This window comes from Oncorhynchus nerka, linkage group LG28 (assembly GCF_034236695.1).
Source record: "Oncorhynchus nerka isolate Pitt River linkage group LG28, Oner_Uvic_2.0, whole genome shotgun sequence".
Taxonomy (NCBI): domain Eukaryota; kingdom Metazoa; phylum Chordata; class Actinopteri; order Salmoniformes; family Salmonidae; genus Oncorhynchus; species Oncorhynchus nerka.
The window spans coordinates 27,988,362-27,998,528 of record NC_088423.1 but is presented as its reverse complement, the minus strand read 5'-3'; the positions used below and the strand labels follow the sequence as shown (position 1 = coordinate 27,998,528).

The 10,167-nt window shown below is 43.4% G+C and overlaps 1 pseudogene; it reads left to right on the top strand.

Annotated features, from left to right (window-relative positions):
• The first annotated feature begins 3,258 nt into the window (after positions 1–3,258).
• On the top strand, positions 3,259–9,989 carry LOC115112674 (peroxiredoxin-like 2A; annotated as a pseudogene).
• Positions 9,990–10,167: the final 178 nt, after the last annotated feature.

Here is a 10,167-nt window from a genome sequence, read left to right as displayed (position 1 = left end):
TCTTTACATAGTTGAATGTGCTGACAACAAAATCACACAAGAATTATCAATGGAATAAATAAATAAATCAAATTTATCAACCCATGGAGGTCTGGATTTGGAGTGACACTCAAAATTAAAGTGGAAAACCACACTACAGGCTGATCCAACTTTGATGTAATGTCCTTAAAACAAGTCAAAATGAGGCTCAGTAGTGTGTGTGGCCTCCACGTGCCTGTATGACCTCCCTACAATGCCTGGGCATGCTCCTGATGAGGTGGCGGATGGTCTCCTGAGGGATCTCCTCCCAGACCTGGACTAAAGCATCCGCCAACTCCTGGACAGTCTGTGGTGCAACGTGGCGTTGGTGGATGGAGCGAGACATGATGTCCCAGATGTGCTCAATTGGATTCAGGTCTGGGGAATGGGCGGGCCAGTCCATAGCATCAATGCCTTCCTCTTGCAGGAACTGCTGACACACTCCAGTCACATGAGGTTGTCTTGCATTAGGAGGAACCCAGGGCCAACCGCACCAGCATATGGTCTCACAAGGGGTCTGAGGATCTCATCTCGGTACCTAATGGCAGTCAGACTACCTCTGGCGAGCACATGAAGGGCTGTGTGGCCCCCCAAAGAAATGCCACCCCACACCATGACTGAACCTGCTTTCATCTGTGAAGAGCACAGGGCGCCAGTGGCGAATTTGCCAATCTTGGTGTTCTCTGGCAAATGCCAAACATCCTGCATGGTGTTGGGCTGTAAGCACAACCCCCACCTGTGGACGTCGGGCCCTCATACCACCCTCATGGAGTCTGTTTCTGACCGTTTGAGCAGACACATGCACATTTGTGGCCTGCTGGAGGTCATTTTGCAGGGCTCTGGCAGTGCTCCTCCTGCTCCTCCTTGCACAAAGGCGGAGGTAGCGGTCCTGCTGCTGGGTTGTTGCCCTCCTACGGTCTCCTCCACGTCTCCTGATGTACTGGCCTGTCTCCTGGTAGCGCCTCTATGCTCTGGACACTACGCTGACAGACTCAGCAAACCTTCTTGCCACAGCTCGCATTGATGTGCCATCCTGGATGAGCTGCACTACCTGAGCCACTTGTGTGGGTTGTAGACTCCATCTCATGCTACCACTAGAGTGAAAGCACTGCCAGCATTCAAAAGTGACCAAAACATCAGCCAGGAAGCATAGGAACTGAGAAGTGGTCTGTGGTTGCCACCTGCAGAACCACTCCTTTATTGGAGGTGTCTTGCTAATTGCCAATAATTTCCACCTGTTTTCTATTCCATTTGCACAACAACATGTGAAATTTATTGTCAATCAGTGTTGCTTCCTAAGTGGACAGTTTAATCTCACAGAAGTGTGATTGACTTGGAGTTACATTGTGTTGTTTAAGTGTTCCCTTTATTTTTTTGAGCAGTGTATATTACTGTAATAGTGGGGTCAATACAGTAGTAGTGTTGTCTTATATCATATTAGTACAATAGTAGTTATAGTGGGCCACCTGTGTTGTGCGTAGGATATATACAGTATACAGTACATTTGATGCCTCAATATCGTCACACCCTTTTCAGGAAGAAGATTTTTCAATATTCCAAATAAATGCAGTCCTATTTCTTAAAATGTTTTTTTTTTTTTACCTTCACGACAACCAGCCATGCAGCAATTCAACACCACTATCATGCCAGTCTCTATCCAAAAGCATAACAAACAGAGTATAGCCTAATTCCATAGAATAGATTATAGTTAACAGTGTAATTTCAGATCCCTAAATAAAAGCAGTGAAGAATTAGCCTGGTCCTAGAGCTGTTTGTGCTGTCTTGTCATTTGACGTGACAATAACCATAGGAATTGGCAAAACAGCGCAAAGAGATTTGGGACCAGGTTAGTGAGGAATGACATGAGTGAACAAAATGATAGCATCCTGATGGGCATTTAGGCTAATGTTGGCGGTGAAGCAGAAAGCTCCATTCATTAATGGAAATGTTCCCGTAAATGTCCATTACTTTAGACTCTGGGTCCTATTCACTAGGCACGCAGCGTATATTAACGTGCCGAAACGTGGAGGTACCATCTGGAAACACTAGGAACAGTCAAAAACTCATTTTTGTTTTACGTTGCTCAACATTTTAAAATGTTTTCCTTTGCATGCCCTTATGAATATGACCCTGTCGTTGTGTTGCACCACAGTGTGTGTGTTAGGTCATACTGAACAGGGCTGGTACAGTGATGTGATTGGACTGGGACTGGTTAAAGAGCTTAGTGCCGAGGGGTAGAAAACACACCAGACCAGGGGATTGAATCCTCCTCTTGTTAGTAGCAGGGAGACAGATATTAGTGAGTATTTTTTTTCCACAACTTACTCTATGCTTCAGCTTCAACTAAATTTGATTTATAATATATTTAATGGATATTTGATCAATGGAATATAAATATTTATTGTGTTTTCATTGATGAAGGAGGAAGCTAGCTTTTGCTGGATAAATGTTTGTTGAATTTCCTTTATCTAGGCTACAAGTCACATACATATTGAATAATGAATCTTTTTTTAATTTTTTTTTTTTACAGTAGGTTGATTGTTGAACTTGACGAATCTCAGCATCTACTGACCTGCATTGTCTTATGTCAGATAGGGCGTCAATTCCATCTGCACTGCGTAGGAGTGATGCGATCTGACTTAAGACAATGACTGATCTGTAGATAGATTGCTCAAGAAGTGTGATTTAAGGAATTTTTTTGTTTAGTAGCATATTCCGTTTTTTATTAAACAAGATAACACACTTGTATATTTGTTTCTATTCCCGTCTTTGATAATCTCTTTTCAGTGTCACACTGAATGACTGTGATTCATAGTAACACGATTTAGCGTTACAATTAATGTCGTTCAAAGTCAGCGATATAATAATATAGCCCTGCTTTCAGAGCGCTACTGCAGTAAGCTTTGATTATCAGCTCTGAAGGTCTGGGCTGTAGCTGGCATTGCTCACTGCTCAGAAACAACTAACTAATAAGGGCCAAGAATGTTAATGATCGGGTCCAGCAATTACATAACAAAACACCACAACAAAGCAGGGTCCATGGGATGTTTGTAGCAGATACACACACGCATGCATGCAAACCTGCACACACACACACACACACTGTATTTATTGTGCATGAGTGGACAATATATTTCAGGGATGAATAGGCTACTTTATTCTATTTTACTCCACATATTCCTATCCCATTCACATCCTGTCTTGAGACATATTTTTACCCCCAGAGTGGTATGACGTTTCTGAGTGGGCCATGGTGACTGCTAACCAGGCTCTGAAGGCAGTAGGCCTGTTCATAGCTTATCTACTGAAGTCCATCACAGACCTGTTCCTCACCAAGCCTTTGTGGGACAGCCTGAAGGTTCTGGAGGACACTGAAAAAGGTCCACCGGAGGAAGTAAGAATAGAGTCCAGAACACTGAACGTTTTATGTCCAAATTAATAGGTAAAATAGTTAGTAAGCCAGATATGTTTGTTTCAGATTACAGATCTCCTGTTAGGGTTTGACCTTGTATGGGGTCTCTTCATAGATTTGGAGAAGTAGGCTATATTTAACCCTTCTCTGTCTCTTTCAGTTCATGAGATATATAAGGCCAAAACTCTGTGGGAGAAGACTGGGGCAGTGATCATGGTGGTACGATGCCCTGGATGCTAGTTGTGCAGAGAGGTGAGCGCTGTGGTTGTGGCATCTCCTCCAGACTAGCTTGCCTATTTTATACTTTCACACTCCTGACAGCAGCCAGACTCGAGTGCTGATGTTTGTCCATCTCTCTCTCTCTCTCTCTCTCTCTCTCTCTCTCTCTCTCTTTACTGGAGAAGTCTATGTAGACCAGAAGGTCAGTGAATAACTCATGAATTTACAAAGTTAACAGTAGTTAACATTCATATGAGACGATAAAGAACACAGTTCCTTGTAAAATACATGTTTCCAGCGTTTGTTCAGTCACAGTGCACACCTTGTGCAATATATGATATAACATTTATTTCACAACATCTTTTCAAATATACATCCAACTGTAGATGTCAGCAAAGTACAGTATCCTACCAATGTCACTGTATCCCTCCATCTAATAACCAAACCTGTTTTTCCTCAGAGAGCGTTATACGGTCCGGTGGAGCGTTATATGTTCCTATCTGTGTTGCTGCGTATCGGGGTGTGGAGAAGCCTGTGGAGGGCCTATAGGAAGGGCTGCACAGGAAATATAATCAAAGGAGAAGGTCTTGTACTGGGGGGAGTTTTCGTCATTGGGCCCGAAGATCAGGTAGGGCTATACTGTGAACTGGGCACTCTATTAAGCAATAACAAACAAAAAGATCTGCAAATATGTGACCTATTTCATCAGGAAATGTTTTGTGTCATTACATACAGCTGGGAAGAACTATTGGATATTAGAGTGGCGGTAACTCACCAGAACTACCAGCATTACGACCAGGAATAGCACTTCCTTGGAGCAGATCCTTTGTTCACTCTCCCCAGAGCGATTGAACTTTCTCCAGAGGCCGACCCAAAACATCGCCGGGGGAGGAGAGGCACTTGAGGGGGCCTGCTGGTTCGATTTCGGAGGCGCGCACACCACCCACCGCTTCAGAGGATATTACTCACCAATGTTCAGTCTTTGGATAGCAAAGTTGATGAGCTTAGAGCAATGATTTCTTTCCAGAGAGACATCGGGGCCTGTAACATACTTTGTTTCACGGAAACATGTCTCTCTCGGGAGACTGTCGGAATCTGTACAGCCAGCAGGATTCTCAATACATCGCGCAGACAGAAATAAATATCTCTCGGGGAAGCAGAAGGATGGAGGGGTGTGTTTCATGATTAATGACGCATGGTGTAATTCTAGAAACATACACAAACTTAAGTCCTTTTGTTCACCCGACCTAGATTACTTTACAATTAAATGGCGACCATATTATCTCCCAAGAGAATTCTCCTCCGTCATCACCACGGCCGTTTACATCCCACCTCAAGATTTTATGCAAACAGGAAACCACATATCCTGAGGCTGCATTTATTGTATCTTGGGATTTGAACAAAGCAAATCTGAGGACTAGGCTGCCGAAGTTATATCAACATATCGACTGTACTACTCGCGCTGCTAAGACTCTCGGCCATTGCTATTTAAACTTCTGCAATGCTTACAAGGCCCTCCCCCACCCTCCTTTCAGCAAATCTGACCACGACTCCATCGTGCTCCTCCTGTCCTATAACAAGAAACTCAAACAGTAAGGACCCATTCTTCGAACTATTCAACGCTGGTCTGACCAGTCGGAATCCACGCATCAGTATTGTTTTGATCACGTGGACTGGGAAATGTTCCGGGTAGCTTGTGAAAATAATCTAGACGTATACACAGATATGGTGACTGAGTTCATAAGGAAGTGTATAGAAGATGTAGTACCCACTGTGACTATTAAAACCTACCCTAACCAGAAACCGTGGATAGATGGAAGCATTTGTGTGAAATTGACAGCACAAACCACCGCATTTAACCATGGCAAGGTGACTGGTAATATGTCCGAATATAAACAGGGTAGTTATTCACACCGCAAGGCAATCAAGCAAACTAAACGTCAGTATAGAGATAAAGTGGAGTTGCAATTCAACGACTCAGACATGAGACGGATGTGGCAGGGACTACAGACAATCATGGACTACAAAAAGGAAAACCAGCCACGTCGCCGAGACCGACTTCTTGCTTCCGGACAGGCTAAGCATATTCTTCACACAATTTGAGGACAGCACAGTGCCACTGACACGGCTCGTTACCATGGACTGTGGGCTCTCCTTCTCTGTGGCTGACTCGAGTAAAACATTTAAATGTGTTAACCCTCGCAAGTCTGCAGGCCCAGACAACAGCCATAGCCGCATCCTCAGAGTGTGTGTTTACGGGCATATTCAATCTCTCCCTATCCCAGTCTGCTGTCCCAACATGCTTCAAGATGGCCACCATTATTCCTGTACCCAAGAAGGCAAAGGTATTGCCTTGTAGCACTCACCTCTGTCATCATGAAGTGCTTTGAGAGACTGAATACCTATGTAAGAATGCTGTTTATTGACTATAGCTCAGCATTCAACAACATAGTACCCTCCAAGCTCATCATTAAGCACGAGGCCCTGGGTCGGAATCCCGCCCTATGCAACTGGGTCCTGGACTTCCTGACGGGCTTGATTACCATCACCTCCACTCCGCTCAAAACTGGGCCCCACAAGGGTACGTGCTCAGCCCCGTCCTGTACTCCCTGTTCACCCATGACTGCGTGGCCAAGCACACCTCCAACTCAATCAAAAGTTTGCAGACAACACAACAGTAGTAGGCTTGATTACCAACGATGAAAGGGACAGCCTACAGAGAGGAGGTGAGGGCTCTGGCACTGTGGTTCCTGGAAAACAACCTCTCACTCAACGTCAACAAAACAAAGAAGATGATCGTGGACTTCAGGAAACGGCAGAGAGCGCACCCCCCTATCTACATCGACGGGACCGCAGTGGACAAGGTGGAAAGCTTCAAGGTCCTTGGCGTACACATACTGTAACTGACAAACTGAAATGGACCACCCACACAGACAGTGTGGTGAAGAAGGCCTCAGGAGGAAGAAGAAATTTGGCTTTTACAGATGCACAATTGAAAGCATCCTTTCGGGCTGTATCACCGCCTGGTACGACAACTGCACCGCCCGCAACTGCAAGGCTCTCTAGAGCTGTTCTGCTCTGAAATCATTTGTCCATATGTATTTAGTCTTAATTCATTCCTACTTAGATTTGTGTGTATTGGGTATATGTTGTGTAATTTGTTAGATATTACATGTTAGATATTATTGCACTGTCAGTGTCACGCCTGCCCCCGCTCCCCCTCTCTGGCACTTGAGGGCGCCAGACAACCCGTCTTTACACGCACCTGGCACCATCATTACACGCAGCAGCGCTCATTGGACTCACCTGGACTCCTTCACGTGGTTGTTTGCCCCTGTATATCTGTCTGTTCCTCGGTGGTGTTCCCTGTGTCCATATTAATTGTTGTTATGTGTTCCTGTCCAGATGCTGTTCCTGTTCTGTTAATGTCCATCAGTTATTAAACCTTCACTCCCTGTCCCTGCTTCTCATCTCCTGCGTCAATCCTTTCAGTCGGAGCTACAAGCACAAGCATTTCGCTACACCCGCAATAACATCTGCTAAGTACGTGTATGTGACCGATAACATTTTATTTGAAGTGTCTTAATATGGCTTTGGGCCACCATGAGCCATCAGAACATATTCAATGTGTAAAGGTTTTCCTGTAGCAAGGATCGGACCAAGATGCGGTGTGGTAAGTGTCCATGGTTGTTAATTTAAAAAAACAAAAACTGAACACTATGAATACAAAAACAATAAACGTGAACAAACCGAACCAGTACCGTGTGGCGACAAACACAGACACGGAAACAATCACCCACAAAACAACAGTGAAAAAACCGGGCTACCTAAGTATGATTCTCAATCAGAGACAACTAACAACAGCTGCCTCTGATTGAGAACCATACTAGGCCGAACACAGAAAACCAACCTAGAAACACAAAACATAGAATGCCCACCCAACTCACGTCCTGACCAACTAAAACAAACAAATAACACAAGAACTAGGGTCAGAACGTGACACAATGCACTTAAGCATAGATTCTACAAGTGGTATGGAGCTCTATTGGAGGGATGCGACACCATTCTTCACATGAGAAATTCCATAATTTGGTGTTTTGTTCGTGGTGGAAAACGCTGTCTCAGGCGCCGCTCCAGAAACTCCCATAAGTGTTTAATTGAGTTGAGATCTGGTGACTGACACGCACATACACACACACACACACTTTGCTCTATGCTCTTTTGAGACTCCTCTTTCAAAGTCACTGAGATTATTTTTCTAGCCATGGTAGACAAAATAACAGGCAACTAGGAATTTTTATACATGACCCTAAGCATGATGGGATGATAAATGCTTAATTAACTCAGGAACCACACCTGTGTGGAAGCACCTGCTTTCAATATACTTTGTGTCCTTCATTTATCTCAAATTAGGATTCAGGTCTAGTGCAAGTATGTATCAGTGGGTGTGCTTTTATTCTGCTATCATTTACGCATGGTGTGCTTTTCATAACTTATTCCTGCTTATACAATGACCACTTGCTGTACTTCCACATATACCAGTTTTGAGACCCATGTCTGTTCTCCTTCTCTTCCCCATGCAGGGAATTCTGCTTGAGCACCGTGAGAAGGAGTTTGGGGATAAAGTCAACCTGCTGGCTGTACTCAGATCAGCCAGGAAAATTCAAGATGGCTTGGCTACTGCGAAATAGTTTACACAAACAGCTTAAAGTCCCCATGCAGTCTTTTTAGTTGTATTTTTAAATCATCACTGTATGTATAATACATCACTGTATGTGTATTTATTACATGAACATAACTCAACATATATTTTGCGTCATTTATTGTCCTTTTGCCATTGAAATACCTTGTGGTCTGACCTTGTGGGCATGTTGATACAAATGTAAATATATTTACATACACTGCCCTAATTTGCCGGATAGGATTGTCTGAACTATAGAGCCTACCTAACTTTTAACGTGGGGCGATTCCTATTTTCCACTTAATTTGTATTTAGTGACATACAGTGGGGCAAAAAAGTATTTAGTCAGCCACCAATTGTGCAAGTTCTCCCACTTAAAAAGATGAGAGAGGCCTGTAATTTTCATCATAGGTACACTTCAACCATGACAGACAAAATGAGGGGAAAAAATCCAGAAAATCACATTGTAGGATTTTTAATGAATTTATTTGCAAATTATGGTGGAAAATAAGTATTTGGTCAATAACAAAAGTTTATCTCAATACTTTGTTATATACCCTTTGTTGGCAATGACAGAGGTCAAACGTTTTCTGTAAGTCTTCACAAGGTTGTCACACACTGTTGCTGGTATTTTGGCCCATTCCTCCATGCAGATCTCCTCTAGAGCAGTGATGTTTTGGGGCTGTTGGTGGGCAACACGGACTTTCAACTCCCTCCAAAGATTTACTATGGGGTTGAGATCTGGAGACTGGCTAGGCCACTCCAGGACCTTAAAATGCTTCTTACGAAGCCACTCCTTCGTTGCCCGGGCGGTGTGTTTGGGATCATTGTCATGCTGAAAGACCCATCCACGTTTCATCTTCAATGCCCTTGCTGATGGAAGGAGGTTTTCAGTCAAAATCTCACGATACATGGCCCCATTCATTCTTTCCTTTACACGGATCAGTCGTCCTGGTCCCTTTGCAGAAAAACAGCCCCAAAGCATGATGTTTCCACCCCCATGCTTCACAGTAGGTATGGTGTTCTTTGGATACAACTTAGCAGTCCTCCAAACAAGACGAGTTGAGTTTTTACCAAAAAGTTATACTTTTTTGGCCCCACTGTATTTCCCCCCTATTTAGTGACATTTTCACCCCCTGGTTTAAATTCACATACATGAAAGGTTCTTTATCCATTTAACATGGTAGTTTTGGTTATTTCATGCAGGAATGACTTTCCACTCACATGTGTTAGCCTCTCATTGTCTATGAGTATGCACTTTTGTGTCAAATGTATAGTCTATAGTGAATGTATTTGTGCTACTTCACAGTATGTCTGTCAGTCTCTGTGCATAGATTTTTTACTTTTGTACTTTTTTCTGGCATCCATAATCCTGTAGGTGATTTATACATCATTTAAATTGACCCAGCAGACCCACCCCCAAAACCAGCAAAACCTTTCCCTTTTTCATTGTGCTGAACCCATCCTGATCTCATCCCCGGACATGTCCTGTCAACAGTGCTGTGTTGTCCTGTGTACTGGTCTCAATACTGTCCGGATGTTGTCATGGGACTGTGTGGGTGTTAATGAAGGTCTGTGTCTAAACTCTGAATGATGAGAGCTCAGGGCTGATGCTTACACACGCAGTCACACTGCTCAATGGACAAAGATTGAACTGTTACAACGCATTTGAGAATAATAAAATATATATTTATTAACCCTTTTACTGTTGTTTGTGGGTTTTATGCATACCGGCACTGCAAGTTGTTTACTAAATGGTTGTGTCATGTTTTTAAGACATACAAATACATGAAATGTTCCACCTAATAAAAAGGTTGTCTTTATTTTATATTTGTAT